We start from the raw sequence: 8,250 nt of genomic DNA, 5'->3' as shown, positions 1-8,250 counted from the left end.
ACTCAAAAGGCAGGAGGAAGGTAGCTGACTCGAGTTCTTAACAATCTGATCTGAACCAGCCATGGATCTTCCCTAGGGTAGCCTGCTTGGTCTGGCCTGGCCACTGGGCAGCCTATGGCTTCCATCATTACTCCATGTGGACCAGCTAACCTGTCATATGTCAGAATAGAGGCCAGAATGGTGATGAGAAAGGAAACCTGGACTTCTAATTCTCATTCAAGTTAGGAATTCCTTCAAGGTCTCTGTGCTTCTGAGCTAGAGGACAAAACCCCAACCCTCCCATTTACAGCCCCCCTCTCCTCCCAGGAATCCCAGGCACAGCTCACCCTGGATCTGGGCTCTGTCAGCTCCAGTTGAAAGGACACCACAGAGCCCAAAAAGCCAAAAGCAATAATATCAACTCCTACTCACACCGTAATTTCCATCTTCCAATTTTATTTTATTTATTTATTTATTTAAATTAATTTATTTTTGGCTGCGTTGGGTCTCCGTTGCTGCACGGGCTTTCTCTAGTTGTGGCGAGCGGGGGCTACTCTTCGTTGCGGTGTGCGGGCTTCTCATTGCAGTGGCTTCTCTTGTTGCGGGGCATGGGCTCTAGGCACGCGGGCTTCAGTAGTCATGGCATGTGGTCTCAGTAGTTGTGGCTCATGGGCTCTAGATTGCAGCCTCAGTAGTTGTGGCGCATGAACTTTGTTGCTCTGCAGCATGTAGGATCTTCCTGGACCAGGGCTGGAACCCGTGTCCCCTGCATTGGCAGGTGGATTCTTAACCACTGCTCCACCAGGGAAGCCCCTGATTTTATTTTTATTTATTTGTTTGGCTGCACTGGATCTTAGTTGCAGCACGCGGGATCTTTGCTGCAACATGTGCAACCTTTTGTTGCCGCGCAGGGGCTTCTCTCTAGTTGTGGCCCACGGGCTCTAGAGCACACGGGCTCAGTAGTTGCAGTGTGTGGGCTAAGTTGCCCTGAGGCATGTGGGATCTTATTTCCCCCACCAGAGATGAACCCGCATCCCCTGCACTGGAAGGCGGATTCTTTACCACTGGGCCACCAGGGAAGTCCCCATTATGTTGTTTTGCCTTTTAGAATTCCAATGAACTAGGTTCTTAACCTGGGGATTTAGGGAATATGAATCCCTTATAATTGCCCAAAACATCATGCGCCTATGCACATATGCCTTATTCTGAAAGAAAATCATGGCTTTTATGACATTTTCATGGGTCAGAAGGCTTTGCCTTGCACTGTCTCAGGACCAGGATACACCCTAACCCCTCATCCCCCTCCATCCCTTATCTTGTCTGGATGCCTTACATTCTACATCAGGCCTTACCATCTCCTGCCTGGGCTATCGCCATCCATAGCCTCCTGCATGGTCTCCCTAGTCCAAACTCTCCTCCTTTCTGTCCACTCTTTGAGCATGCAAATGGCATACTATTTTTCCACTGTAAAAATTCTTCAATCCCTCCCAGTCACCTGAGGATGACATATAAAATCCCCAGGGACTGCAATGCCCTGGCATCTGATCCCCTGCCCTATCTCATCTCTCAACCAATATCCCAGTCAATACCAATCCCTTTCCACCCCACTCATTCTTCATGCCTCATGTCACATGCTGCCTCCTCCAAGAAGCCTTCCTTGACTGCCCCAGGCAGACCCAGGTTTCCTTCTTGGTTCCTTGCACTTGGGGGCTACCTCCATGATAGCTTAGGTCCCTTGTATGCCCTGTATTGCCTTCAAATTTCCCTGACACCTCCCTGCTGGCCTTTGAACTCTTTCAGGGCAATTGACTGTAGGGTTTCACTTTTGTGAGCCAGCACTTGGCATGGGACCTGGCACACAGAAGACACTCAGTAAGCGTTTGTTGAATGACCTAATGCCCTTTGTCAGAAGGGAGTGCAAAGGAGTCTAGGTAAATCCATGCTGACTTCCCTGTACAGTACCTGTACTTATTGGAAGCGGAGCCTCACCTTCTTAAACACAAGAGAGAGAAAACCTGTATTTGTGTGTGTGTGGGGTGTGTGTGTGTATGTGTGTGTGTGTGTGTGTGTGTGTGTGTGTTTGGAGACAGCATGCTGCACTGCCTATGGAGTTAGGCAAATGTTGGTTTCTTATTTGACCCTGCTGCTAACTGGCTGTGTGACCTTGACTAAGTTGCTTTCCCTCTCTGAACCTTAGTTGTCCCCTCTATGAAAATGGAATAATGCATCTTCCTCACAGGGTTGCTGTGAGATTAAAGGAATTAATGCATTGAAATGGCTAACTCCATGCCTGGCACATTGGCAGGGGCTAAACAATGTGGGTTCCCTTCCCCCTCTACTTGAGTTTGCAAACCTGTGCTGAGATTTGTTATGGGAACCACAAGGCTTGAGTTTGTATCTATTTCAGCATATTTGCAAATGCATTTCTTCCTAATTTGTATTTTGATCGTATGAACAGTTGTATGCAATTCAGGGTGATGATGCGTGTTTATGTGTTTACGTTTGTCTTGGTATGGACAGTGGCATACGCTGGAAGTGTGTACACACACTGAGAGTTTTGTGTGGCCGTGTTGGTGGGTGGGTGTTGCATGTTGAATGAGCGTGTGGAATGTGTGTGGAATTAAGTGTGTGTTGTGTGCTACCTACGAGGGTGGGGGTCTGAGCGTATGGGAGTGGGGGAAGGGCTGGTCTGTTTGTGTGGCATTATGTGTGTGAAGGCTGTGTAGACCAGCACCGTCGCATAGAACTTTCTGCCTTGTCCAATAGAGTAGCTATTAATAAGAGCACATGTGGCTATTGAACACTTGAAGTGTGGCTGGTGAGATTGAGGAACTGAAGCTTTAATTGGATTTAATTTTAATTAATTTAAATGTAAATAGTCACAGGTAGACTACTGACAGAAACCTCAAACTTGTTCTCCACAGACCAAGTGATGTGCTTCTCCTCCCTCTTATCATGGAAACCCATCCATCGCGTCCCGACCCCAGCAGGGAAATAGACCCGCTGGAGCCCCGCCCGCGCGTGTATGCGCGTGTGCGCGCGTGTGAGACGTACAGAGGGGGCTGCTACCGCTTCCCCCCAACCAGCTCCCCCCTCCACCCCCCGCAAGTCCCCAGGCGAGCAGTGAATCAGCCTGACAATGAGGTGAGTCATTCATGAACTGCTCTGGCCGACCCAGCAGGCGGGAAGCTAACGTCAGCCAGCCTCCCAGTCCTACCCCCCAACCCCCCGGTGGGATCGCTCAACCCCACGCACTGCAGATGTTGAAGAAACTGACGCGGGCGGATCAAGGCACTAAAGCTCATCTCCTTGGCCCCTCCCTTTGGTTTGCAATCCATTCATCCTCCAGCCCCTTTCTCCCCTCCGGTGGCATGTGAATCATCACAAGATCTACGCCTCCAGTCCAACACCCACCTCCCCCAAGCCTCTCGCGGATGGTCTTCTTCCAAGGTTGGGAGGTGGGGGCAAGGAGGCTGGACACCTGGTGGGGCGCCAAGGTCTGGCTTTGGACGGGAGGCTGACTCTCTCCGAACCGTGGGGGTGGGCGGGGCTCAGGGCAGGCTGCAGCCGGCTGGGTCTCTGCGAGCCGACCTCCAGCTTGCCTGGAGCACCAAGACCAACAGGGGTCAGCAGGGAAGGAGCTGGTGAAGCTTGCTGTCTGGAGCACCTGTGGCTGGTGGTGAGGAGGGGATGGGGCAGGGCAGCAGCATTCCTCTGGTTTCCAGGGAAGTCCCACATAGTGTCTTCCCAGTACCTGACAATCTTCAGAACCTGGTAGATGCTCTCATCTGCCCTCCTCTACCTGTTCCCCCAACCCCCAGCCTGAACCCCACCACCCAGCATCAATCAGCCTTCTTCTCTTGGGCTGAATGTCACCTGGGCTTGGACAACTTGGTCCCACAGTGGTGTCCCTTACAGGGTCGGAAATAAATCATCAAACACCTTAAAAATGTGTAGACCCTTTGACAAAACAGCTCTACCTCTAAGAATTTATCCTAGAAAATAAAAACTGATGTGTGTAAGGATTTAGCTACAAGAGGGTGCATCGCATCATAATTTAAAATGGTGAAAAATTTGAAACAACCCAAATTTCCATCAAAAAGGGATTGAATAAAGAAACTGGTAAAACGACACAATGGAATGCTGTGCAACCTTTAAAAATGATGTTGTGGAAGAAGATTTGATGCCATGGGAATATTTTCATGATGTATTACATTAAAAAATTAGACAGTAAGATATTGTATACTGTGTGATACAATTTTTCTTTTTTTAAAAATTTATTTATTTACTTTATTTATTTATTTTTGGCTGTGTTGGCTCTTCGTTGCTGTGCGCGGGCTTTCTGTAGTTGCGGCGAGCGGGGGCTACTCTTCGTTGCGGTGCGCAGGCTTCTTATTGTGGTGGCTTCTCTTGTTGCGGAGCACGGGCTCTAGGCACGCGGGCTTCACTAGTTGTGGCTCGCGGGCTCTAGAGGGCAGGCTCAGTAGTTGTGGTGCACGGGCTTAGTTGCTTGGCGGCATGTGGGATCTTCTCGAACTCATGTCCCCTGCATTGGCAGGTGGATTCTGAACCACTGCGCCACCGGGGAAGTCCATTTCTTGAAAAAATATGAACATAGGAAAAAGATCAGAAAAGCATTTACCCGGGCTTCCCCGGTGGCGCAGTGGTTGCGAGTTCGCCTGCCGACGCAGGGGACACGGGTTCGTGCCCTGGTCGGGGAAGATCCCACATGCCGCGGAGCGGCTGGGCCCGTGGGCCATGGCCGCTGAGCCTGCGCGTCCGGAGCCTGCGCGTCCGGAGCCTGTGCTCCGCAGCCGGAGAGGCCACAACAGTGAGAGGCCCGAGTGCCGCAAAAAAAAAAGAAAAAGAAAAAGAAAAGCATTTACCCAATTACTAATAATTGTTCTCATTGAATTATGCACTTAGGAGTGATTTTATTTTCTTCTTTGTACTTCTCTAATCTCCCTCTACATTAAGAGTTTGTGATTTTTGGGACCTCCCTGGCGGTCCCGTGGTTAAGACTCTGCGCTTCCACTGCAAGGGGACATGGGTTCGATCCCTGGTCGGGGAACTAAGATCCTGCATGCTGCTCCACGCGGCCAAAAAAAAAAAAAAAAAAAAAAAAAAATTATATAAGAAAAAAAGAGTGTGACATCTTACAACAGAAAAAAATTATTAAATATTTTAAAAAGCAATTTGTGAGGGTGGTAATGGGAATTAACTGTAAATGGGCATTTTATTGGGTGATGAAAATGTTTTAAAATTGGATTATGTGATGGTTGTAGAAATTGGTAAATTTACTAAAAAAATGTTGAATTGTATCCTTAAAATGGGTAACTTTTTGTTTAAAAACTCTTAACTCTTAACAAAAGCCATTTGCTGGGCTGTCTTCCAACCTGAACTTGAGGTCTAGGAGGAGGGATGCCAGATAAAATATAAGACACCCACTTAAATTTGAGTTTCAGATAAGGAATAATTTTAAAATATAAGTATAAAAATAAATAAGTTTAAAAAAGTCAGGAGCTCTTTATGTAAGTATACAAAATTATTCCTTGTTCATCTGAAATGTAAATTTAACTGGGAATCCTCCCCCCACCCCCACCCCGCCCCCCAATTCTGGCAACCTTAATCTGGAATCCTTGTTCCTACAGCATCCCTGGGGCAGAGAAACAGACCTGGGGGTGGACATCTGGGCTTGCACCTCCACCCACCCCTAGGGCAATTCTATAGATACTAAGTCTGGGAGAGTGGGATGGGGATCTCAGGAGTCGGAAGCTGCAAGGTGAGAGAGGGTGGGGCAGAGATCATTTCCAGCGTAGAAGGTGAGTTCCTTGCTCAGGGAATGGGAGTGGCCGGAGCATTACAGCTGGCCCTGAACCAAGGGGTGGTAACACCAAGGCTGGAGGTGAGGGTCGGGCTCACCCTTTGCCATGCCCTGTGCTAGCTCTTCACACGGGTACCCCACATCCTGCTCTAGCGACCCAGGGAGGAGGAGGTCATTGTCCTTTCTTATGAGTGAGGAAATTCTAAGAGATAAAGTAAATTTCCAAGTTCACATAGCTGGTAAGTGGCAGAGCATCAGTTCAGGTCTAGGTCTTTACCCTTTCACTGGGGCTGGGTCCAGTGGTTAAATTGATCGCACTCTGGGCTCTGATAACCTGGGGTCAGATCCCTGTATCCTTACATACTGAGTCTGCCGCTTTCGGCAAGTTCCTTAAGTTTCCTGAGCCTCAGATCCTTCATCTTTAAAGTGGGGGCAATAATAATAACAACAACAATAATAATAATAGCAACAGGACACTCATCTTGTGGAGTTGGGAGGATGAAGTGAAATGGTGCAGGTAAAGTCTGTTGCCTGCTGCTCCGTCTGTCTGCTGGGCAGGACGAGTCCTCAGTGGGTGTGCTAGAGAGGCCCTACTGCTTGAGGATGATGGAATGTCCTTTCCAGACACGTAAATCAAGGCTTTCTCATTGGGGGGTCCTGGCTCCGCAAGGAGTTCCCAGGAGAAAGATGACACCGCGATGTCTCTGCGTATTCGGGGGAGACCCTTCAAACCTGGGGAGACCTCATCTGGCACTGTACCCACAGAGCCTGGGTTCTGCCCTGGTCCTGACACTTACTGATTGCTTAACCTCACTGGGCGTCTGTCTCCTTATCTCTAAGATGGAATAGCATCTGCCTTGTAGAATTGTGAGAATGGTAATACACGTGACAGGGCCTTTCAAAAGGAAGTTGCTCAATAACTGTTTAGCAGAAAGGGGGCAAAATGTATGTCGGGACTTCCCTGGTGGCTCAGTGGTTAAGAATCTGCCTGCCAATGCAGGGGACACAGGTTTGATCCCTGGTCCGGGAAGATCCCACGTGCCGCGGAGCAATTTAGCCTGCGTGCCCCAACTCCTGAGCCTGCGCTGTAGAGCCCACGTGCCACAACTACTGAAGCCCGCGTACCTAGAGCCCGTGATCCGCAACAAGAGAAGCCACCTCAATGAGGAGGCCGTGCACCACAACGAAGAGTAGCCCCTGTTCACCGCAACTAGAGAAGGCCCGTGTGCAGCACAAAGACCCAGTGCAGCCAACAAAACAAAACAAAATTTTGTCAACCAAAGACGACTTGCTGGAGAGACACAAATTGGGCCAGTTTGGTGTGGCTGTGGCCCATGCCCCTCCGTGTAGCATCAGTCCATTGTGTCTTGTTCTCTATAGTTTCATGACCTCGGGGCCAAGAGGGCCTTCCAGAATCACAGTGTCCAAACCTCCGATCACAGAGGGGAAACTGAGGCTCGGAGAGGGCAAATGATTTGCCTGAGCTTCTATAGACAGAGCTGGCCTGTGTCTCCCAGGTTCCCTCCTTCACCACTGCTTCACTCTGCTTCTTGGGGCTCTGTTGTTTCCACACGATCATAAGCTCCCAGAGGGCAGGCACATTTGCACCCTCTGTCCCCTCCCCGACATGCACACCCCACCCAGAGAAGATGCCCTGGAGGGACCTGCAGACATTTGGAATGTGACTGACCATAACTGCCCTTGCACTGTTGTGCTCATGTGGCCTTGACTCTTCAGCGGGCAGGCAGGAACCCCGTATAGTCCAGGAAATCCTGGGCCTCACTTCCAGGTCCCAGCAGGGCGGTGGGGGAGGCCGTAGGTTTCCTTTTCAGCTACAGTCCCCTGGGCCTCCTGCTCTTCTTGCTGCTAGAGGGGTAAGAAGCCTCCGTGTGGGTCACTCTGGGTCCTGGCGGGTAGCGGGGGTGGAGTTAGGCTGGGAAGCTTTTTCCCACCTCTGTCCCAGGCCTCCTGGTCACCTGCTGTCCTTTAGCAGGTAGCTCGCTGCTATGCGAGGCTCTTGGTCGATATACTGGCAGCTTTTTTCTGCTTTCTCTCTCTACATAACATATATATTAAAGGTACCATGACAAATGGTGGTAGCTGCACCCAGAATTGTCTTTATTTTTAAACAAATTCACAGCTTATTCCAGGAGCCACAGCGCTGGCTTTCTCAAGGCTCGGTCATCGCCGAGTGAAGAGACAGTGACCGGCTTCCAATCTCTGGCCCAGGAAGATAGGAGATAGGAGGCCTGGGAAAGGACAGAAAGTGTCGAGGGCTAGGTAAGGCTTTCAAGTGAGGAATGACTGAGGCCCTCTCCTCTAGCCACTTGTTTTGTTTTTGGTTTTTTAGAGCTACAGCTGTAGAATCGTTAGCTCACAGAGCTGGAAAAATCCTCAGAAGTCATCTGTTCAATTATACCATTTTACAGATGAGCAAAGTGAGGTCC

This window comes from Stenella coeruleoalba (assembly GCF_951394435.1).
Source record: "Stenella coeruleoalba genome assembly, chromosome: 19".
Lineage (NCBI taxonomy): Eukaryota > Metazoa > Chordata > Mammalia > Artiodactyla > Delphinidae > Stenella > Stenella coeruleoalba.
Note: the sequence above shows the minus strand (reverse complement) of the source record.